Source organism: Panulirus ornatus, chromosome 31 (genome assembly GCF_036320965.1).
Source record: "Panulirus ornatus isolate Po-2019 chromosome 31, ASM3632096v1, whole genome shotgun sequence".
In the NCBI taxonomy this organism is placed as follows: domain Eukaryota; kingdom Metazoa; phylum Arthropoda; class Malacostraca; order Decapoda; family Palinuridae; genus Panulirus; species Panulirus ornatus.
Window position 1 is genome coordinate 18106649 of NC_092254.1, and position 24657 is coordinate 18131305.

The 24657-nt window shown below is 45.5% G+C and overlaps 1 long non-coding RNA gene across 1 annotated transcript in view; it reads right to left on the reverse strand.

The window, feature by feature from the left end:
• Positions 1–14025: 14025 nt before the first annotated feature.
• LOC139758877 (uncharacterized) overlaps positions 14026–24657 on the reverse strand; it is a 44372-nt gene continuing 33740 nt past the window's right edge. Inside the window, exon 3 of the long non-coding RNA XR_011714962.1 lies at positions 14026–14040. This is a non-coding gene — a long non-coding RNA (uncharacterized lncRNA). The remainder of the gene's footprint in view (positions 14041–24657) is intronic.

The following is a 24657-nucleotide window of genomic DNA, read 5'->3' on the forward strand; positions in this document are numbered from 1 at the left end:
GAAGGTAGAAGTGGTCCTGGCTCCTCAGAAGGTACAAGTGGTCCTGGCTCTTAGAGGGTAGAAGTGGTTCTGATTCCTCAGAAGGTAGAAGTGGTCCTGGCTCCTCAGAAGGTAGAAGTGGTCCTGGCTCCTCAGAAGGTACAAGTGGTCCTGGCTCCTCAGAAGGTACAAGTGGTCCTGGCTCCTCAGAAGGTACAAGTGGTCCTGACTCCTCAGAAGGTAGAAGTGGTCCTGGCTCCTCAGAAGGTACAAGTGGTCCTGGCTCCTCAGAAGGTAGAAGTGGTCCTGGCTCCTCAGAAGGTACAAGTGGTCCTGGCTCCTCAGAAGGTACAAGTGGTCCTGGCTCCTCAGAAGGTACAAGTGGTCCTGGCTCCTCAGAAGGTAGAAGTGGTCCTGGCTCCTCAGAAGGTACAAGTGGCCCTGGCTCCTCAGAAGGTACAAGTTGTCCTGGCTCCTCAGAAGGTACAAGTGGTCCTGGCTCCTCACAAGGTACAAGTGGTCCTGGCTCCTCAGAAGGTAGAAGTGGTCCTGGCTCCTCAGAAGGTAGAAGTGGTCCTGGCTCCTCGGAAGGTAGAAGTGGTCCTGGCTCCTCACAAGGTACAAGTGGTCCTGGCTCCTCAGAAGGTAGAAGTGGTCCTGGCTCCTCAGAAGGTAGAAGTGGTCCTGGCTCCTCAGAAGGTAGAAGTGGTCCTGGCTCCTCAGAAGGTAGAAGTGGTCCTGGCTCCTCAGAAGGTAGAAGTGGTCCTGGCTCCTCAGAAGGTAGAAGAGGTCCTGCCTCCTCAGAAGGTACAAGTGGTCCTGGCTCCTCAGAAGGTACAAGTGGTCCTAGCTCCTCAGAAGGTACAAGTGGTCCTGGCTCCTCAGAAGGTACAAGTGGTCCTGGCTCCTCAGAAGGTACAAGTGGTCCTGGTTCCTCAGAAGGTACAAGTGGTCCTGGCTCCTCAGAAGGTACAAGTGGTCCTGGCTCCTCAGAAGGTACAAGTGGTCCTGGCTCCTCAGAAGGTAGAAGTGGTCCTGGCTCCTCAGAAGGTAGAAGTGGTCCTGGCTCCTCAGAAGGTACAAGTGGTCCTGGCTCCTCAGAAGGTAGAAGTGGTCCTGGCTCCTCAGAGGGTACAAGTGGCCCTGGCTCCTCAGAAGGTATAAGTGGTCCTGGCTCCTCAGAAGGTAGAAGTGGTCCTGGCTCCTCAGAAGGTACAAGTGGTCCTGGCTCCTCGGAAGGTAGAAGTGGTTCTGGCTCCTCAGAAGGTAGAAGTGGTCCTGGCTCCTCAGAAGGTAGAAGTGGTCCTGGCTCCTCAGAAGGTACAAGTGGTTCTGGCTCCTCAGAAGGTAGAAGTGGTCCTGGCTCCTCAGAAGGTAGAAGTGGTCCTGGCTCCTCAGAAGGTACAAGTGGTCCTGGCTCCTCAGAAGGTACAAGTTGTCCTGGCTCCTCAGAGGGTACAAGTGGCCCTGGCTCCTCAGAAGGTATAAGTGGTCCTGGCTCCTCAGAAGGTAGAAGTGGTCCTGGCTCCTCAGAAGGTACAAGTGGTCCTGGCTCCTCGGAAGGTAGAAGTGGTTCTGGCTCCTCAGAAGGTACAAGTGGTCCTGGCTCCTCAGAAGGTACAAGTGGTCCTGGCTCCTCAGAAGGTACAAGTGGTCCTAGCTCCTCAGAAGGTAGAAGTGGTCCTGGATCCTCAGAAGGTACAAGTGGTCCTGGGTCCTCAGAATGTACAAGTGGTCCTGGCTCCTCAGAAGGTACAAGTGGTCCTGGCTCCTCATAAGGTAAAAGTGGTCCTGGCTCCTCAGAAGGTACAAGTGGTCCTAGCTCCTCAGAAGGTACAAGTGGTCCTGGCTCCTCAGAAGGTACAAGTGGTCCTGGCTCCTCAGAAGGTAGAAGTGGTCCTGGCTCCTCAGAAGGTAGAAGTGGTCCTGGTTCCTCAGAAGGTACAAGTGGTCCTGGCTCCTCAGAAGGTACAAGTGGCCCTGGCTCCGCAGAAGGTACAAGTGGTCCTAGCTCCTCAGAGGGTAGAAGTGGTCCTGGCTCCTCAGAAGGTACAAGTGGTCCTGGCTCCTCAGAAGGTAGAAGTGGTCCTGGCTCCTCAGAAGGTACAAGTGGTCCTGGCTCCTCAGAAGGTACAAGTGGTCCTGGCTCCTCAGAAGGTACAAGTGGCCCTGGCTCCTCAGAAGGTAGAAGTGGTCCTGGCTCCTCAGAAGGTAGAAGTGGTCCTGGCTCCTCAGAAGGTAGAAGTGGTCCTGGCTCCTCAGAAGATAGAAGTGGTCCTGGCTCCTCTTAAGGTAGCAGTGGTCCTGGCTCCTCTAGAAGGTAGAAGTGGTCCTGGCTCCTCAAAAGGTACAAGTGGTCCTGGCTCTTAGAAGGTAGAAGTGGTCCTGGCTCTTAGAAGGTAGAAGTGGTCCTGGCTCCTCAGAAGGTAGAAGTGGTCCTGGCTCCTCAGAAGGTAGAAGTGGTCCTGGCTCCTCAGAAGGTAGAAGTGGTCCTGGCTCCTCAGAAGGTAGAAGTGTTTCTGGCTCCTCAGAAGGTAGAAGTGGTCCTGGCTCCTCAGAAGGTAGAAGTGGTCCTGGCTTCTCTCAACTTCATGTTATCATGTTTAAAACCTCCATCTTGACATGTCCCCTCAGCAGTTGTGTTGCAGCAGTTGGGTTTGACTTGATCTATAGCCTCGTTGTTCTTGTGACACATTACATGGAGGCAATAGACACCAAGTCAGTCATAATGCCGTAACTGAGTGTTCTTACAGATGCAGGACAGGCGTCAACATAGCCTTCCTTCATCGATCTTTTGAGACATCTTTCCAACTGGAACTCATGTCGCAATGAACCCAGCGCCTGAAGCAAGCTGACCCTCATCACCGTGAACAACATTGGTCAATATGTTTTCCTGTAGACAGCCGCACAGGAACAACACACACAAGATTTACTGTAATCTGACGTCTCGCTGGTGCAAAACAGAAAATAATACTTCGATGGATCTTTACGTTCCTCTCCGTCTGGCACGGGTCACCCCGCACCTCACCTGCACATACGTTGATGGCATTCACTCCACACACTCACACTCTCCTCATACATCACATGACAACGTGTAACTCGCACAAACTCCATACTTTTGAAACGTGAATCCCCGACCATAAATAGTGTAAATTGTAGTCGTACACTAATTTCATGCTTTTCCGGCGTCAGTCTGAGACAGCATCACCGGCTGAGGAAGATCCGACAGTTGCCAGGATCACCTTGACTGTCATGAAGAAACTAGGACCCACCTGCTTCTTGGCCTGTCTCTGTGTGTATTCATTTCTGCAACATTCACGATCACTGGTCTATCCTCTTCTCCGTGCTACGTCTTCCCTGACCTTCTCTCTGAAACCCAGCTCTCCCAGCCGCCTCTCCTCTGTGCTGCTAAATCTTTAGCATCGTTTCTGATGTGAGGACAGTGTTTGTGCGTACTGTAGTTCAGCAGAAAGCCTCGTGGATCCTGGATGCACCGACTTGTAAGCCAACTGTCTCAATATTTCTCTTTGTTCTGCAAATTTGATTTTATTTTCGTACATAATTTTCTCCGATTTTTTTGGATTATGTAAAACTTTTCGTCTGTTTGTTTTCCTTCGTCGAATTATTTCTGTCTCCTCATGTAAATGTTAAAGTCCTCGATGCAGGGAGTGTCAGTGTGCATCACAAGGATTAGTTAGGTTTTCCTCATTATGAGCCTGGGTGAACTAAGACCTTCTCTCTCTCTCTCCCTCAAAGATCTGCAACAAACAATTACCAGACACGAGTTCCCATCCGTCACTGCTACTCTTCCAGCACGCTCGACCAGCACACTCGACGAGCACACTCGAACACCACACTCGACCTTCCAATCATCTCTAAATCCTGCTTATGCTCACATGGGTCCGTTAACCACAGTTCCATCTGTAACACCTCCAGCTGGGCCCAGCTACCCTTTCTCCACCTCTAAACCCACCAACTTTGGCAATTCGAAAGAGCTGAGCGAACATCTCTACCTAAATATGTTCCTGATTATCTGCAAGAGAGGCCATATTTCCTGTGCTGAGTGCCTCCAGCTGTGTTGGTCGTACAGCGGAGGTGACCTTGGCTGGGATGGTCTACTTTCCTTCTTGTGTACGTCTTTCCTCCCTCAGTTCACGAGGTTATCGCTCCTCTTCTGGTCCCTGTGGCATCAAGGAGACACTCATTCTTACGGACACCATCAATACAATGTTCCTCAATACTCGCAAAGAATGAAGAGTTTAGGAGAGACTTGCATATAAGTAATGAAAAGAAGTACATAAAGGCAATTTTCCAAAACACATATCGCATACATACGGACATGCATATCACATAATGCCCTCCTGAGAGCAGGATTCGAACTCTTACCATTTGTTTGGGAGCTGAGAGTGACCGCTTAGCCATAGTCAGCCATGTGACATATCTGTGAAGTGATGGTATGATGCCCCTCGTATGCTCATCTTTTGCCATTGCCAATATATACATCATTTGTGAATTGGTGTGTGTGTGTTGAAGGAGTACCTGTACACTGATGGTATGCTGGTACCTGTACACTGATAATAACCTGTTACCTGCACTGTGATGGTATGCCGGTACCTGCACTGTGATGGTATGCTGGTACCTGCACTGTGATGGTATGTTGGTACCTGCACTGTGATGGTATGTTGGTACTTGTACAATGAAGATATACAAGTCTGCTACTGATAATTACTCTTCATTTATCGCTGATCTGTGTGGGAGCAGAAGTTGTGATGAAGTCAGCGCTGACATTATGTGGGAGCAGAAGTTGTGATGAGGCCAGCGCTGACCAGTGTGGGAGCAAAAGTTGTGATGAGGCCAGCGCTGACCTGTGTGGGAGCAGAAGTTGTGATGAGGCCAGCGCTGACCTGTGTGGCAGCAGAAGTTGTGATGAAGTCAGCGCTGACCTGTGTGGGAGTAGAAGTTGTGATGAGGCCAGCGCTGACCTGTATCGGAGCAGAAGTTGTGATGAGGTCAACGCTGACCTGTGTGGGAGCAGAAGTTGTGATAACGTCAGCGCTGACCTGTGTTGGAGCAGAAGTTGTAATGAGGTCAGCGCTGATCTGTGTGGGAGCAGAAGTTGTGATGAGGTCAACGCTGACCTCTGTGGTAGAAGAAGTTGTGATGAGGCCAGCGCTGACCTGTGTGGGAGCAGAAGTTGTGATGCGGCCAGCGCTGACCTGTGTGGGAGCAGAAGATGTGATGAGGTCAGCGCTGACCTGTGTGGGAGCAGAAGATGTGATGAGGCCAGCGCTGACCTGTGTGGTAGCAGAAGTTGTGATGAGGTCAGCGCTGACCTGTGTGAGAGGAGAAGTTGTAATGAGGTAAACGCTGACCTTTGTGGGAGCAGAAGTTGCGATGAGGTCAGCGCTGACCTGACCTGTGTGGTCGGAGAAGTTGTGATGAGGCCACCGCTGACCTGTGTGGGAGCAGAAGTTGTGATGAGGCCAGCGCTGACCTGTGTGGGAGGAAAAGTTTTAATGAGGTCAGCTCTTACCTGTGTGGGGGCAGAAGTTGCGATGAGGTCAGCGCTGACCTGACCTGTGTGGGAGTATAAGTTGTGATGAGGCCAGGGCTGACCTGACCTTTGTGGGAGCAGAGGTTGTGATGAGGTCAGCGCTGATCTGTTTGAGAGCATAAGTTGTGATGAGACCAGCGCTGGCTTGTGTGGGAGCAGAAGTTGTGATGAGGCCAGCGCTGACCTGTGTGGGAGCAGAAGTTGTGATGAGGCCAGCGTTGACTTGTGTGGAAGCAGAAGTTGTGATGAATCCAGCGCTACCCTGTGTGGTAGCAGAAGTTGTGATGAGGTCAGCGCTGACCTGTGTGGGAGCAGAAGTTGTGATGAGGTCATCGCTGACCTGTGTGGGAGCAGAAGTTGTGATGAGGCCAGCGCTGACCTGTGTGGTAGCAGAAGTTGTGATGAGGTCAGCGCTGACCTGTGTGGGAGCAGAAGTTGTGATGAGGCCAGCGCTGACCTGTGTGGGAGGAGAGGTTGTGGTGAGGCCAGCGCTGACCTGAGTGGTAGCAGAAGTTGTGATGAGGTCAGCGCTGACCTGTGTGGGAGTAGAAGTTGTGATGAGGCCAGCGCTGACCTGTGTGGAAACAGAAGTTGTGATGTGGCCAGCGCTGACCTGGGTGGGAGAAGAAGTTGTGATGAGGTAAGGACTGACCTGACCTTTGTGGGAGCAGAAGTTGTGATGAGGCCAGCGCTGACCTGTGTGGGAGGAGTAGTTGTCATGAGGCCAGCGCTGACTTGTGTGGGAGCAGAAGTTGTGATGAGGTCAGCGCTGACCTGTGTGGGAGCAGAAGTTGTGATGAGGCCAGCGCTGACCTGAGTGGTAGCAGAAGTTGTGATGAGGCCAGCGTTGACTTGTGTGGAAGCAGAAGTTGTGATGAATCCAGCGCTACCCTGTGTGGTAGCAGAAGTTGTGATGAGGTCAGCGCTGACCTGTGTGGGAGCAGAAGTTCTCATGAGGTCAGCGATGACCTGTGTGGGAGCAGAAGTTGTGATGAGGCCAGCGCTGATCTGTGTGGTGGCAGAAGTTGTGATGAGGCCAGCGCTGATATGTGTGGGAGCAGAAGTTGTGATGAGGTCAGCGCTGACCTGTGTGGGCGCAGAAGTCATGATGAGGTCAGCGCTGACCTGTGTGGGGGCAGAAGTTGTGATGAGGCCAGTGTTGACCTGTGTGGGAGCAAAAGGTGTGATTAGGCCAGCGCTGACCTGTGTGGGAGCAAAAGTTGTGATAAGGCCAGCGTTGACCTGTGTGGGAGCAGAAGTTGTGATGAGGTCAGCGCTGATCTGTGTGGGAGCAGAAGTTGTGATGAGGCCAGCGCTTACCTGTGTGGTCGGAGAAGTTGTGATGAGGCCAGCGCTGACCTGTGTCGGGCAGAAGTTGTGATGAGGTCATCGCTGACCTGTGTGGGAGCAGAAGTTGTGATGAGGCCAGCGCTGACCTGTGTGGTAGCAGAAGTTGTGATGAGGTCAGCGCTGACCTTTGTGGGAGCAGAAGTTGTGATGAGGCCAGCGCTGACCTGTGCGGGAGGAGAGGTTGTGGTGAGGGCAGCGCTGGCCTGAGTGGTAGCAGAAGTTGTCATGAGGTCAGCGCTGACTGTGTGGGAGTAGAAGTTGTGATGAAGCCAGCGCTGACCTGTGCGGAAACAGAAGTTGTGATGTGGCCAGCGCTGACCTGTGTGGGAGAAGAAGTTGTGATGAGGTCAGGACTGACCTGACCTTTGTGGGAGCAGAAGTTGTGATGAGGCCAGCGCTGACCTGTGTGGAAGCAGAAGATGTGATGAGGTCAGGGCTGACCTGACCTGTGTGGGAGCAGAAGTTGTGATGAGATCAGCGCTGACCTGTGTGGGAACAGAAGTTGTGATGATGGCAGGGCTGACCTGACCTGTGTGGGAGCAGAAGTTGTGATGAGGCCAGCGCTGACCTGTGTGGGAACGGAGGTTGTGATTAGGCCAGCTCTGACCTGTGTGGGAGCAGAAGTCGTGATGAGATCAGCGCTGACCTGTGTGGGAGCAGAATTTCTGATGAGGCTAGCGCTGACTTGTGTGGGAGCAGAAACTGTGATGACGCCAGCGCTGACCTGTGTGGGAGCAGAATTTGTGATGAGGTCAGCGCTGACCTGTGTGGGAGCAGAAGTTGTGATGAGGCCAGCGCTGACCTGTGTGGGAACAGAAGATGTGATGAGGCCAGCGCTGACCTGTGTGGGAGCAGAGGTTGTGATGAGGCCAGTGCTGACCTCTGTGGGAGCAGAAGTTCTGATGAGGCCAGCGCTGACTTGTGTGGGAGCAGAAACTGTGATGAGGCCAGCGCTGACCTGTGTGGGAGCAGAAGTTGTGATGAGGCCAGCGCTGACCTGTGTGGGAGCAGAAGATGTGATGAGGTCAGCGCTGACCTGTGTGGGAGCAGAAGTTGTGATGAGGCAGCGCTGACCTGTGTGGGAGCAGAAGATGTGATGAGGCCAGCGCTGACCTGTGTGGGAGCAGAGGTTGTGATGAGGTCAGGCCTGACCTGACCTTTGTAGGAGCAGAAGTTGTGATGAGGCCAGCGCTGACCTGTGACCTGTATGGGAGCAGAAGTTTTGATGAGGCCAGCGCTGACCTGTGTGGGAGCAGAGGTTGTGATGAGGCCAGCGCTGACCTGTGTGGGAGCAGAAGTTGTGATGAGATCAGCGCTGACCTGTGTGGGAACAGAAGCTCTGATGACGCCAGCGCTGACCTGTGTGGTAGCAGAAGTTGTGATGAGGTCAGCGCTGACCTGTGTGGGAGCAGAGGTTGTGATGAGGTCATCGCTGACCTTTGTGGGAACAGAAGTTGTGATGAGGTCAGCGCTGACCTGTGTGGGAATAGAAGTTGTGATGAGGTCAGCGCTGACCTGTGTGGGACCAGAAGTTGTGATGAGGCCAGCGCTGACCTGTGTGGGAGCAGAAGTTGTGATGAGGCCAGCGCTGACCTGTGTGGGAGGAGAAGTTGTAATTAGGCCAGTGGTGACCTGTGTGGGAGCAAAAGTTGTGATGAGGCCAGCGCTGATCTGTGTGGTGGCAGAAGTTGTGATGAGGCCAGCGTTGACCTGTGTGGGAGCAGAAGTTGTGATGAGGTCAGCGCTGATCTGTGTGGAGCAGAAGTTGTGATGAGGCCAGCGCTGACCTGTGTGGGAGCAGAAGTTGTGATGAGGCCAGCGCTGACCTGTGTGGGAGCAGAAGTTGTGATGAGGCCAGCGCTGACCTGTGTGGGGGCAGAAGTTGTGATGAGGCCAGCGCTGACCTGTGTGGGAAGCAGAAGCTGTGATGAGGCCAGCGCTGACCTGTGTGGGAGCAGAAGTTGTGATGAGGCCAGCGCTGACCTGTGTGGTGGCAGAAGTTGTGATGAGGCCAGCGCTGACCTGTGTGGGAGCAGAAGTTGTGATGAGGCCAGCGCTGACCTGTGTGGGAGCAGAAGTTGTGATGAGGCCAGCGCTGACCTGTGTGGGAGCAGAAGTTGTGATGAGGCCAGCGCTGACCTGTGTGGTGGCAGAAGTTGTGATGAGGCCAGCGCTGACCTGTGTGGGAGGCAGAAGTTGTGATGAGGCCAGCGCTGACCTGTGTGGGAGCAAAAGTTGTGATGAGGCCAGCGCTGACCTGTGTGGGAGCAGAAGTTGTGATGAGGCCAGCGTTGACCTGTGTGGGAGCAGAAGTTGTGATGAGGCCAGCGCTGACCTGTGTGGGAGCAGAAGTTGTGATGAGGCCAGCGCTGACCTGTGTGGGAGCAGAAGTTGTGATGAGGCCAGCGCTGACCTGTGTGGGAGCAGAAGTTGTGATGAGGCCAGCGCTGACCTGTGTGGGAGCAGAAGTTGTGATGAGGCCAGCGCTGACCTGTGTGGGAGCAGAAGTTGTGATGAGGCCAGCGCTGACCTGTGTGGGAGCAGAAGTTGTGATGAGGCCAGCGCTGACCTGTGTGGGAGCAGAAGTTGTGATGAGGCCAGCGCTGACCTGTGTGGGAGCAGAAGTTGTGATGAGGCCAGCGCTGACCTGTGTGGGAGCAGAAGTTGTGATGAGGCCAGCGCTGACCTGTGTGGGGAGCAGAAGTTGTGATGAGGCCAGCGCTGACCTGTGTGGGAGCAGAAGTTGTGATGAGGCCAGCGCTGACCTGTGTGGGAGCAGAAGTTGTGATGAGGCCAGCGCTGACCTGTGTGGGAGCAGAAGTTGTGATGAGGCCAGCGCTGACCTGTGTGGGAGCAGAAGTTGTGATGAGGCCAGCGCTGACCTGTGTGGGAGCAGAAGTTGTGATGAGGCCAGCGCTGAGCTGTGTGGGAGCAGAAGTTGTGATGAGGCCAGCGCTGACCTGTGTGGGAGCAGAAGTTGTGATGAGGCCAGCGCTGACCTGTGTGGGAGCAGAAGTTGTTATGAGGCCAGCGCTGACAGGATGTTCTTCAACATAGATACATAACTTAGTACGCCAGGAGAACACCAGAGATGTAGACATTGTTCAGTGTTCGTAGACCGATGGATATATTTGTGTCTGGACGTACATCATAGAAGGTGATCAAACTGTGGTGGGAGAGAGGAAGGTGCTGGAGGGTAACGTAACTCGGGGCTGCATCAGAGCAAGCGGTGTTTCTGAAGTCTATCGTTCAACAGTGAAATGTACTGTCAAAGTAGAGGTGAATCTTGTCGTTTGTTGTCCCAGCCAAGACAACGGAGGAGGAGGAGGAGGAGGTGAGCGGGTCAGTGCACCTGGAAAGAACGTTGACGCCGGCCACACGAGTTGCCACTCTTGTGTTTAGGTCAGGTGGTTGTTGACACGGAGCCACTGTGATCCAGGGGGTGGGGGATGTGGACTGCTACCTAACATCTTGTTTTTGTCTCACTTTAGTTCCGTAGTAGACGATCTCCATCGTGAAGGGCACCCTGGGAGCTGAGCCAGGGTTGATAACGAGGTCAGACAGAGGTGGGGAGAGTGTGGCACCGATCAATGACTCCTGCAGCTGCGGGTCTTCCCCTCCTGTATGTCACCGAAGTTAAGCTGCCGTAATGTAATGTTTGTGCATGTTAAAATGCTCACGAACTTACTACGTGCAACATTGTCTAATGTATGATGACGCTGGATGGTCATTAATTGTGTGGCTATAGCGACCGATGTTTTAAGATATTACAGGATCAAAGTGTAAATAGTAATACCTGATTTACATATAATGTAAAAATATTTACATCGACTTTTGATATAATTTGTAAAACTTAGTCTGTTGATTATACGTTTGGGTGAACCTGGCTGTGAACACTGGACCAAGTGCTTATTTATTTAATGATAAATGATACCTGTACAGAGGTAGTGCCTGTACATTATGGTATGCTGGAATGTGTACAGCACTTGTCCTTTACATATGGTATGTTGGTACCTGTATAGCGGTAGTGCCTGTACACTGTGTTATGCTGGTACCTGCATAGTGGTGGTGCACGTACACTATGGCATGCTGTTACATGCACAATACTGGTGCCTGTACACTATGGTATGCTGGCACTTGTTCTATGGTAGTGCTTGTACACTATATGTTGATAGTGGTATAGTGGTTGTGGTTTCAGAAAAGAAGAGAGAATGTTGAGGTGAAGAGAGTGGTCAGAGTAGGTGAGCTTGGGAAGGAGACTTGTGTGAGGAAGTACCAGGAGAGATTGAGTGCAGAATGGAAAAAGGTGAGAGCAAAGGACGTAAGGGGAGTGAGGGAGGAATTGGATGTATTTAGGGAAGCAGAGATGGCTTACGCAAAAGATGCTTGTGGCATGAGAAAGGTGAGAGGTGGGCAGATTAGAAAAGGTAGTGAGTGGTGGAATGAAGATGTAAGATTGTTAGTGCAAAAGAAGAGAGAACAGTTTGGACGATTTTTCGAGGAAAGTAGTGTAAATGACCGGAAGATATATGAAAAAAGCGACAGGAGGTCAAGAGAAAGGTGCAAGAGGTGAAAACGAGGGAAATGAGAGTTGGGGTGAGAGAGTATAATTAAATTTTAGGGAAAATGTTTTGGAAGGAGGTAAATAAAGTACGCAAGACAAGACTACAAATGGGAACATCGGTGAAGGGGGCTAATGGGGAGGTAACAACAAGTAGTGATGAAGTGAGAAGGAGATGGAGTAAGTATTTTGAAGGTTTGTTGAATGTGTTAGATGATAGGGTGGCGGAGATCGGGCGTTTTGGTCGAGGAGGTGTGCCAAGTGAGAGGGTCAGGGAGAATGATTTGGTAAACACAGAAGAGGTAGTGAAAGCTTTGAGGAAGATGAAAGCCGGCAAGTCGGCGGGTTTGGATGGCATTGCAGTGGAATTTATAAAAAAGGGGGTGACTATGTTGTTGATTGGTTGATAAGGATATTCATTGTTTGTATGGCTTATAGAGAAGTGCCTGAGTATTGGCGGAATGCATGCATAGTGCCATTGTACAAAGGCAAAGGGGATAAAGGTGAGTGTTCAAATTACAGAGGTATAAGTTTGTTGAGTATTCCTGGGAAATTTTACGAGAGGGAATTGACTGAGAGGGTCAAGGCATGTACAGAGCATCAGACTGGGGAAGAGCAGCGTGGTTTCATAAGTGGTAGAGGATGTGTTGATCAGGTGTTTGCTTTGAAGAATGTATGTGAGAAATACTTGGAAAAACAGATGGATTAGTATGTAGCATTATGGATCTGGAGATGGCATATGATGGGGTTGATGGAGATGCTTTGTGGAAGGTATTAAGAGTGTATGGTGTGAGAGGTAAGTTGCTAGAAGCAGTGCAAAGCTTTTACCAAAGATGTAAGGCATGTGTACGAGTTGGAAGAGGAGTGATTGGTTCCCATCAAATGTCGTTTTGCAGCAGGGTTGAGTGATGTCTCAGTGCTTGTTTAATTTGTTTATGGATGGGGTTGTTAGGAAGTTGAATGTAAGTGTTTTAGAGAGGGGGGAAGTATGCAATCCGTTGTGGATGAGAGAGCTTGGGAAGTGAGTCAATTATTGTTCGCTGATGATACAGCGCGGGTGGCTGGCCGATTCGGGTGAGAAACTGCAGAAGCTGATGATGAGTTTAGTAAAGTGTGTGAAAGAAGAAAGTTGAAAGTAAATGTGAATAGGAGTAAGGTTATTAGGATCAGTAAGGGTGAGGGGCAAGTTAACTGGGAGGTCAATTTGAATGGAGAAAAACTGGAGGAATTGAAGTGTTTTAGATACCTGGGAACGGGTTTAACAGCGGGTGGAACCACGGAAGCGGAAGTGAGTCACAGGGTGGGGGAGGGGGCGAAAATTCTGGGAGCGTTGAAAAATGTGTGGAAAGCGAGAACATTATCCCAGAGAGCAGTAATGGGTATGTTTGAGGGAACAGTGGTTCCAACAGTGTTATATGGCTGCGAGGCATGGGCTATAGATAAGGTTGTGCGGAGGAGGGTGGATGCGTTGGAAATGAAATGTTTGAGGACAATATGTGGTGTAAGGTGGTTTGATCGGGTAAGTAATGAAAGGGGAAGAAAGATGTGTGGTAATAAAAAGAGTGTGGTTGAGAGAGCAGAAGTGGGTGTATTGAAATGGTTTGGTTATATGGAAAGAATGAGAGAGGAAAGATTGACAAAGTGGATACAGGTGTCAGAGGTGGAGGGAACGAGGAGAAACGGGAGACCAAATCAGAGGTGAAAGGTTGGAGTGAAAATGAATTTGAGCGATCGGGGCCTGAACATATAGGAGGGTGAAAGGCGTGCAAGGAATAGAGTGAATTGGAACGATATGGTATACCGGGGTCGACTTGCTGTCAGTGGATTGAACCAGGGCATGTGAAGTATCTGGGGTAAACCATGGAAAGTTTTGTGGGGCCTGGATATGGAAAGGAGTTGTAGTTTCGGTACATTATACATGACAGCTAGAGACTCAGTGTGAACGAATGTGGCTTTTGTTGTCTTTTCCTAGCGTTATCTCGCTATTTCATTTGTGTCTGGGTGGCGACGGGAATGAGGGAAGGCAGCGAGTATGAATATATACTTGTGCATATATGTATATGTCTGTGTATGTATATGTATGTATATGTAGAAATATGTATGTTTGTACATGTGAGTGTGTGGGCGTTTATGTATACACATGTGTATGTGGCTGAGTTGAGCCAATCTTAGTCTATTTCCTTGCGCTACTTCGCTAACGCGGGAGACAGCGATCAAGTATAGTAAATGAATAATATATATGTATATGAATAATATGAATAATATAATATAATAATGAATAATATATATGTATATATATATATATATATATATATATATATATATATATATATATATATATATATATATATATATATATATATATATATATATATATATATATATATATATATATATATATATAGATAGATAGATAGATAGATAGATAGATATATAGATATAATCTCGTAAAGGTAATAGGAGATGTTTGGAGAGAGAGGGATGTCCCTTTTTACTGTATATATAGTATGCACACACTCGTTTACCGCGTGGCTTTGTAGATTTATACTTACAGTCTTTAACTGTGTAGGTTTATACTTACACTCCCTTGATGTTCCTGTGAACAGAGGAACGAACACTGTTATTGTTGCTAGGTTTGGAGAAAAAGTTAAATTCATCATTCTATGATTATTTACCAATGCAACATCCTATCTATCTGTTTACTGATAGATACCTAGACAAGAGGTGTATTGGCCTTTGTCCCGGGTGTTGACAGACACTCCAACTACATGCCCCAGCAGCAAGTTACAACCAATGAGAGCGCAGCACTACTTGCACGTCCTCCTACTGTTATTACCCAGTCTCACCCTGTACCCCTACATGGTCTGGTGAAAACAGGTTTCCTTAATTTACCATATTTCAGCTTAGCTTAACTTTACGCTTAGTCAAGCATCTAACCTTCCCTTCAACCTAAATCATATTATTGTGTTTATTTTGTGTGTTAATTTTTCTCTGTATGTTTACAGTGAGACAAGTGAGTGTTGAGCGGTATTGCTGGTGTTGCTGGACCACTGGTACATTTCAGGCAGGAAGGCTGGTGGTGGTGGGACATTACTGTGTACCCATGTGAAGGGTGACCGCAGGAGAACTCAACTCTGCCCTGTTGCGTCCGGCTCTAGTTTGGGTCGCTTTTCTGTCTGATCAGCTGCATCGTATATTTTACCTTTACCTTAGAGAAGATGTAAGGTGTTACAAGTACCTTTTGTGTGGGGTGGTAGGCCACCCCAGAATCTGGGGTCTAGCCTCACTGGTATGGACTCATGTAAGCTATTCATTACCCCAGTAGTGGGTAGTGGTGGCGACCAACCTATGCTCAATTGATGTAAAGTTAAAAAAAAAGGAAAATGAAAAACGCTGAAATAAAGTGATTGATGGCCAGCCAGGCTGGTGCTGTTGAGATGGTAAGGAAACTAGTTAGTGGTGACCTTCTTGTCAAAGTTAACTCATCAAATCAAGTCGCAGACTTACTGAAGCTGAGAAAGTTTCATTCATTACGATGTTGTGGCTTCCATTCCGGTGACCATGAAGTCATGCAGAGGAGTAATCTTGCGTCATGATGTCATGGGCATGAGTGAGGACGACATAGTGAAGGAACTTACACACGAGGAAGTGATCGCTGCTCGATTTATTACAACACTTATTGAGGGCCAGCCACGTACAACCCACCCGATCACTCTAACTTTCGGAAAATCAAAATTGCCAAAGGATATTGCCATAGGTTAGGTTAAGGTAGCTGTGAGACCTTACATACCGAACATCTTGCCATGTTATATATGGCAAGGGTTTGGTCTTGGTGAAAATATTGTACTTTTTCATCTCGATGTGGAAAGTGTGGCAGCGAGGACCATGTTGCTGACAATTGTACAGCCAAGGTGGTACTGTGCGTTAACTGTGGGGGAGAGGCAACCACCCAAGCTCGTACCGAGAATGTCCTCGGTACAAGTTTGAGAAGGAAGTCTGGACAGTTAAGGCAAAGGAGAACATTTCATATGGTGAAGCAAGGAAGAGGATGAAGGAGACTCACCAGACTCCCAAACCCAATGAGTCCTATGCTATGGCATTGAAATGTAAGCTGGTCATGGTCACAATTGCCACGGGAACTACTGAACCCACCACGACTCACCACTCCAGGCGAAACCATAACGAATCAGACAGACACTGACACTGAGTCTGACGATAATACCCACAAAGACTCGTACTCAAGAGCCACCTGCTCTGTTTGCCCCAACAATGTGAGAGGACAAGATGATGTTACCAAACTATCAGAAGAAACTAAGTCGCAGGTCGTCGTTCCTATGGCTCCAGTGAGGAACGCTACCTCGACCAAGCCTTCCTCAGTGCAATCTGTGAAAACAATAGACGATCACACTGTCGCTACCATCAGGAGCCGATTCCGTTCCCCTGGGGACTCGCCCGAGTCCAGGAAAAGGGCTTACAAAGCTGGCCGGCTAAAGAAATCTTAAACTAACGCGTTCAATATCATTCAGTGGAATTGTAGAGGTCTTAGGAATAAGCAAGCACAACTGTCACTGTTGCTTGCATTATATAGGGGCCAGACGTTATTTGTCTACAAGAGACCAATCTGAACAGCACAGTCGAAGATTATGATGTTTTAGATAACTATATATATATAACTATATAACTATATATATATATATATATATATATATATATATATATATATATATATATATATATATATATATATATATATATATATATATATATATATATGTATATATATATATATATATATATATATATATATATATATATATATATATATACATATATATATATATAGACTGGTGATTTCTAATAACTGGTTTTAAAAGAGAGATATACATAAGTATATATATATATATATATATATATATATATACATATATATATATATATATATATATATATATATATATATATATATATATATATATATATATATATATATATATATATATATATATATATATATATATATATATATATATATATATATATATATATATATATACATATATATATACAAAATGGGAAACAGAAGAAGGAGTCACGCGGGGAGTGCTCATCCTCCTCGAAGGCTCGTATTGGGGTGTCTAAATGTGTGTGGATGTAACCAAGATGTGAAAAAAGGAGAGATAGGTAGTATGTTTCAGGAAAGGAACCTGGATGTTTTGGCTCTGAGTGAAACGAAGCTCAAGGGTAAAGGGGAAGAGTGGTTTGGGAATGTCTTGGGAGTAAAGCCAGGGGTTAGTGAGAGGACAAGAGCAAGGGAAGGAGTAGCAGAACTCCTGAAACAGGAGTTGTGGAAGTATGTGATAGAATGTAAGAAAGTAAATTCTCGATTAATATGGGTAAAACTGAAAGTTGATGGAGAGAGATGGGTGATTATTGGTGCATATGCACCTGGGCATGAGAAGAAAGATCATGAGAGGCAAGTGTTTTGGGAGCAGCTGAATGAGTGTGTTAGTAGTTTTGATGCACGAGACGGATTTATAGTGATGGGTGATTTGATGGCAAAGGTGAGCAATGTAGCAGTTGAGCGAATAATTGGTGTACATGGAGTATTCACTGTTGTAAATGAAAATGGTGAAGAGCTTGTAGATTTATGTGCTGAAAAAGGACTGGTGATTAGGAACACCTGGTTTAAAAAGTATACAAAAGCATACGTATGTAAGTACGAGAGATGGCCAGAGAGTGTTATTGGATTACGTTTTAATTGATAGGCGCGGGAAAGAGAGACTTTTGGATGTTAATGTGCTGAGAGGTGCAACCGAAGGGATGTCTGATTATTATCTTGTGGAGGCGAAGGTGAAGATTTGTATGGGTTTTCAGAAAAGAAGAGAGAATGTTAGGGTGAAGAGAGTGGTGAGAGTAAGTGAGCTTGGGAAGGAGACTTGTGTCAGGAAGTACCAGGAGAGATTAAGTACAGAATGGAAAAAGGTGAAAACAAAGGACGTAAGGGGAGTGGGGGAGGAATGGGATGTATTTAGGGAAGCAGTGATGGCTTGCGTAAAAGATGCTTGTGGCATGAGAAGCGTGGGAGGTGAGCAGATTAGAAAGGATAGTGAGTGGTGGGATGAAGAAGTAAGATTATTAGTGGAAGAGAAGAGAGAGGCATTTCGACAATTTTTGCAGGGAAATAATGCAAATCACTGGAAGATATATAAAAGAAAGAGGCAGGAGGTCAAGAGAAGGGTGCAAGAGGTGAAAAAGAGGGCAAATGAGAGTTGGGGTGAGATAGAATATTTGAATATTAGGGAGAATAGAAAGATGTTTTGGAGGGAGTTAAATAAAGTGAGTAAGACAAGGGAAGAAATGGGAACATCAGTGAAGGGGGTTAATGGGGAGGTGATAACAATTAGTGGTGATGTGAGGAGATGGAGTGAGTATTTTGAAGATTTGTTGAATGTGTTTGATGATAGAGTGGCAGATAGAGGGTTTTTTTGGTCGAGGTGGTGTGCAAAGTAAGAGGATTAGGGAGAATGATTTGGTAAACAGAGAAGAGGTAGTAAAAGCTTTGCGGAAGATGAAAGCTGGCAAGGCAGCGGTGTTTGGATGGTATTGCTGTGGAATTTATCAAAAATGGGGGTGACTGTATTGTCGAGTGTTTGGTAAGGTTATTTAATGTATGTATGACTCATGGTGAGGTGCCTGAGGATTGGTGGAATGCTTGCATAGTGCAATTGTACAAAGGGAAAGGTGATAAAAGTGAGTGCTAAAATTACAGAGGTATAAGTTTGTTGAGTATTCCTGAGAAATTATATGGGAGGGTATTGATTGAGAGGATGAAGGTACATACAGAGCATCAGATTGGGGAAGAGCAGTGTTGTTTGAGAAGTGGTAGAGGATGTGTGGATCTGGTGTTTGCTTTGAAGAGTATATGTGAGAAATACTTAGAAAAGCAGGTGGATTTGTATGTAGCATTTATGGATCTGGAGAAGGCATATGATAGTGTTGATAGAGATGCTCTGTGGAAGGCATTACGAATATATGGTATGGGGGGTATATTGTCAGAAACAGTGAAAAGTTTTTATCGAGGATGTAAGGCATGTGTACGTGTAGGAAGAGAGGAAAAGTGATTGGTACTTAGTGAACGTTAGTTTGCGGCAGGGGTGTGTAATGTCTCCATGGTGGTTAGGGAGGTGAATGCAAGAGTTTTGGAGGGAGGGGCAAGTATGCAGTCTGTTGTGGATAAGAGAGCTTGGAAAATGAGTCAGTTGTTGTTCGCTTTATGATACAGCGTTGGTGGCTGATTCGGGTGAGAAGCTGCAGAAGCTGGTGACTGAGTTTGGTAAAGTATATGAAAGAAGGAAGCTGAGAGTAAATGTGAATAAGAGCAAGGTTATTAGGTACAGTAGGGTTGAGGGACAAGTCAATTAGGAGGTAAGTATAAATGGAGAAATACTGGAGGAAGTGAGGTGTTTTAGATACCTGGGAGTTGCTTGGCAGCGGATGGAACCATGGAAGCGGAAGTGAATCATAGGGTGGGGGAGGAGGTGGAAGTTCTGGGAACGTTGAAAAATGTGTGGAAGTCGAGAACATTATCTTGGAAAGCAAAAAATGGGTATTTTTTAAGGAATAGTGGTTCCAACAATGTTATATGGTTGCGAGGCGTGGGCTATAGATAGGGTTCTGCGGAGGAGGGTGGGTGTGCTGGAAATGAGATGTTTGAGGACATATGTGGTGTTAGGTGGTTTGACAGAGTAAGTAATGAAAGGGTAAGAGAGATGTGTGGTAATAAAAAGAATGTGGTTGAGAGAGCAGAAGAGGGTGTTGTGAAACGGTTTGGTCACATGGAGAGAATGAATGAGGAAAATATGTGTTAGAGGTGGAGGGAATGAGAAGTGGGAGACCAGATAGGAGGTGAAAAGATGGAGTGAAAAAGGTTTTTAGTGATCGGCGCCTGAACATGCAGGAGGGTGAAAGGCATGAAAGGAATGGAAAAAATTGGAACGATGTGGTGTACTTGGGTCGACGTGCTGTTAGTGGATTGAACCAGGGCATGCGAAGAGTTTGGGGTAAACCTTGGAAAGTTTTGTGGGGCCTGGATGTGAAAAGGGAGCTGTGGTTTCGGGGCATTATACCTGACAGATAAAGACTGTGTGTGAACAAATGTAGCCCTTGTTGTCTTTTCCTAGCGCTACCTCGGGCATTTGTGGGGGGAAGGGGTTGTCATTTTATGTGTGGCGGGGTGGCGACGAGAATGAATAAGAGCAGAAAGTATGAATTATGTATATGTGTATATATGTATATGTCGATCTGTGTGTGTATGTATGTATACTTTGAGATGTATAGGTATGTAAATGTGTGTGTGTGGACGTGTATGTATATACATGCGTATGTGGGTGGGTTGGGCCATTCTTTCGTCTGTTTCCTTGCCCTACGTCGTTAACGCAGGAGACAGCGACAAAGTTTAATAAATATGAATATATATATATATATATATATATATATATATATATATATATATATATATATATATATATATATATATATATATATATATATATATTTTCATTATTATTTTGCTTTGTCGCTGTCTCCCGCGTTTGCGAGGTAGCGCAAGGAAACAGACGAAACAAATGGCCCAACCCACCCCCATACACATGTATATACATACACGTCCACACACGCATATATACATACCTATACATCTCAATGTACACATATATATATACACTCACACACATATACATATATACACATGTACATAATTCATACTGTCTGCCTTTATTTATTCCCATCGCCACCTCGCCACACATGAAATAACATCCCCCTCCCCCCTCATGTGTGCGAGGTAGCGCTAGAAAAAACAACAAAGGCCCCATTCGTTCACACTCAGTCTCTAGCTGTCATGTAATAAAGCACCGAAACCACAGCTCCCTTTCCACATCCAGGCCCAACCGAACTTTCCATGGTTTACCCCAGACGCTTCACATGCCCTGATTCAATCTATTGATAGCACGTCGACCCCGGTATACCACATCGATCCAATTCACTCTATTCATTGCCCGCCTTTCACCCTTCTGCATGTTCAGGCCTCGATAACTCAAAATCTTTTTCACTCCATCTTTCCACCTCCAATTTGGTCTCCCATTTCTCCTCGTTCCCTCCACCTCCAACACATATGTCCTCTTGGTCAATCTTTCCTCACTCATTCTCTCCATGTGCCCAAACCATTTCATAACACCCTCTTTTGCTCTCTCAACCACGCTCTTTTTATTTCCACACATCTCTCTTACCCTTACATTACTTATTCGATCAAATCACCTCACACCACATATTGTCCTCAAACATCTCATTTCAAGCACTTCCACCCTCCTGCGCACAACTCTATCCATAGCCCACGCCTCGCAACCATACAACATTGTTGGAACCACTATTCCTTCAAACATACCCATTTTTGCTTTCCGAGATAATGTTCTCGACTTCCAAACATTCTTAAAGGCTCCCAGAATTCTCGCCCCCTCCCCCACTCTATGATTAACTTCCGCTTCCATGGTTCCATCCGCTGCCAGATCCACTCCTAGATATCTAAAACACTTTACTTTCCTCCAGTTTTTCTACATTCAAACTTACCTCCAAATTGACTTGATCCTCAACCCAACTGTACCTAATAACCTTGCTCTTATTCACATTTACTCTTAACTTTCTTCTTTCACACACTTTACCAAACTCAGTCACCAGCTTCTGCAGTGTCTCACATGAATCAGCCACCAGCGCTGTATCATCAGCGAACAACAACTGACTCACTTCCCAAGCTCTCTCATCCACAACAGACTGCATACTTGCCCCTCTTTCCAAAACTCTTGCATTCACCTCCCTAACAACCCCATCCATAAACAAATTAAACAACCATGGAGACATCACACACCCCTGCCGCAAACCTACATTTACTGAGAACCAATCACTTTCCTCTCTTCCTACACGTACACATGCCTTATATCCTCGATAAAAACATCTCACTGCTTCTAACAACATGTCTCCCACACCATATATTCTTAGTACCTTCCACAGAGCATCTCTATTAACTCTCTCATATGCCTTCTCCAGATCCATAAATGCTACATAAAAATCCATTTGCTTTTCTAAGTATTTCTCACATACATTCTTCAAAGAAAACACCTGATCCACACATCCTCTACCACTTCTGAAACCACACTGCTCTTCCCCAATCTGATGCTCTGTATATGCATTCACACTCTCAAGCAATTCCCTCCCATATAACTTACCAGGAATACTCAGCAAACTTATACCTCTGTAATTTGAGCACTCACTCTTATCCCCTTTGCCTTTGTACAATAGCACTATGCACGCATTCCGCCAATCCTCAGGTACCTCACCATGAATCATACATACATTAAATAACCTTACCAACCAGTCAACAATACAGTCATCCCCATTTTTTAATAGATTCCACTGCAATACCATCCAAACCTGCTGCCTTGCCCGCTTTCATCTTCCGCAAAGCTTTTACTACCTCTTCTCTGTTTACAAAATCATTTTCCCTTACCCTCTCACTTTGCACACCACCTCGACCAAAACACCCTATATCTGCCACTCTATCATCAAACACATTCAAGAAACCTTGAAAATACTCACTCCATCTCCTCACATCACCAATACTTGTTATCACCTCCCCATGAGCCCCCTTCACTGAAGTTCCCATTTGCTCCCTTGTCTTACGCACTTTATTTACCTCCGTCTAGAATATCTTTTTATTCTCCCTAAAATTTAATGATACTCTCTCACCCCAACTCTCATTTGCCCTCTTTTTCACCTCTTGCACCTTTCTCTTGACCTCTTGCCTCTTTCTTTTATACATCTACCACTCAATTGCATTTTTTTCCCTGCAAAAATCGTCCAAATGCCTCTCTCTTCTCTTTCACTAATAATCTTACTTCTTCATCCCACCAGTCACTACCCTTTCTAATCAACCCACCTCCCACGCTTCTCATGCCACAAGCATCTTTTGCGCAAGGCATCACTGCTTCCTTAAAACCATTCCCATTCCTCCCCCACTCCCCTTACCTCATTTGTTCTCACCATTTTTCATTCTGTACTCAGTCTCTCCTAGTACTTCCCAACACGTGTCCTTCCCAAGCTCACTTACTCTCACCACGCTCTTTACCCCAACATTCTCTCTTCTTTTCTGAAAACCCCACAAATCTTCACCTTCGCCTCCACAAGATAATGATCAGACATCCCTCCAGTTGCACCTCTCAGCACATTAACATCCAAAAGTCTCTCGCGCGCCTGTCAATTAACACGTAATCCAATAACGCTCTCTGGCTATCTCTCCTACTTACATACGTATACTTATGTATATCTCCCTTTTTAAACCAGGTATTCCCAATCACCAGTCCTTTTTCAGCACATAAATCTACAAGCTCTTCACCATTTCCATTTACAACACTGAACACCCCATGTATACCAATTATTCGCGCAACTGCCACATTACTCACCTTTGCATTCAAATCATCCATCACTATAATCTGGTCTTGTCCATCAAAACCACTAACACACTCATTCAGCTGTTCCCAAAACACTTGCCTCTTATGATCTTTCTTCTCATGCCCAGGTGCATATGCACCAATAATCACCAATCTCTCTCCATCAACTTTCAGTTTTACCCATATTAATCTAGAATTTACTCTCTTACATTCTATCACATACTCCCACAACTCCTGTTTCAGGAGTAGTGCTACTCCTTCCCTTGCTCCTGTCCTCTCACTAACCCCTGACTTTACTCCCAAGACATTCCCAAACCACTCTTCCCCTTTACCCTTGAGCTTCGTTTCATTCAGAGCCAAAACATCCTGGTTCCTTTCCTCAAACATACAACCTATCTCTCCTTTTTCTCATCTTCTCATTTTTTCTCATCTTTTTTCTCATCATCCACACACATTTAGACGCCCCTGTCTGAGCCTTCGATGAGGATGAGCACTCCCCTCTGACTCCTTCTTCTGTTTCCCATTTTAAAAACTTAAAATACAAGGAGGGGAGGATATCTGGCCCCCGCTCCCGTCCCCTTTAGTCGCCTAGAAATATGTATACATATATATATATATATATATATATATATATATATATATATATATATATATATATATATATATATATATATATATATATATATATATATATATATATATATATTTTTTTTTTTTTTTTTTTTTCAAACTATTCGCCATTTCCCGCATCAGCGAGGTAGCGTTAAGAACAGAGAACTGGGCCACTGAGGGAATATCCTCACCTGGTCCCCTTCTCTGTTCCTTCTTTTGGAAAATTAAAAAAAATTGAGAGGGGAGGATTTCCAGCCCCCCGCTCCCTCCCCTTTTAGTCGCCTTCTACGACACGCTGGGAATACGTGGGAAGTATTCTTTCTCCCCTATCCCCAGGGATAATATATATATATATATATATATATATATATATATATATATATATATATATATATATATATATATATATATATATATATATATATTTATATATATATATATATATATATATATATATATATATATATATATATATATATATATATATATATATATATATATATATCATTATTATTATTTATCCCTGGGGATAGGGGAGAAAGAATACTTCCCACGTATTCCCTGCGTGTCGTAGAAGGCGACTAAAAGGGGAGGGAGCGGGGGGCTGGAAATCCTCCCCTCTCAATTTTTTTTTAATTTTCCAAAAGAAGGAACAGAGAAGGGGGCCAGGTGAGGATATTCCTTCAAATGCCCAGTCCTCTGTTCTTAACGCTACCTCGCTAACGCGGGAAATGGCGAATAGTTTGAAAAAAAAAAAAAAAATATATATATATATATATATATATATATATATATATATATATATATTTATATATATATATATATATATATATATATATATATATATATATATATATATATATATATTTATATATATATATATATATATATATATATATATATATATATATATATATATATATAAATATATGTATATATATATATATATATATATATATATATATATTTATATATATATATATATATATATATATATATATATATATATATATATATATATATATAAATATATGTATATATATATATATATATATATATATATATTTTTTTTTTTTTCAAACTATTCGCCATTTCCCGCGTTAGCG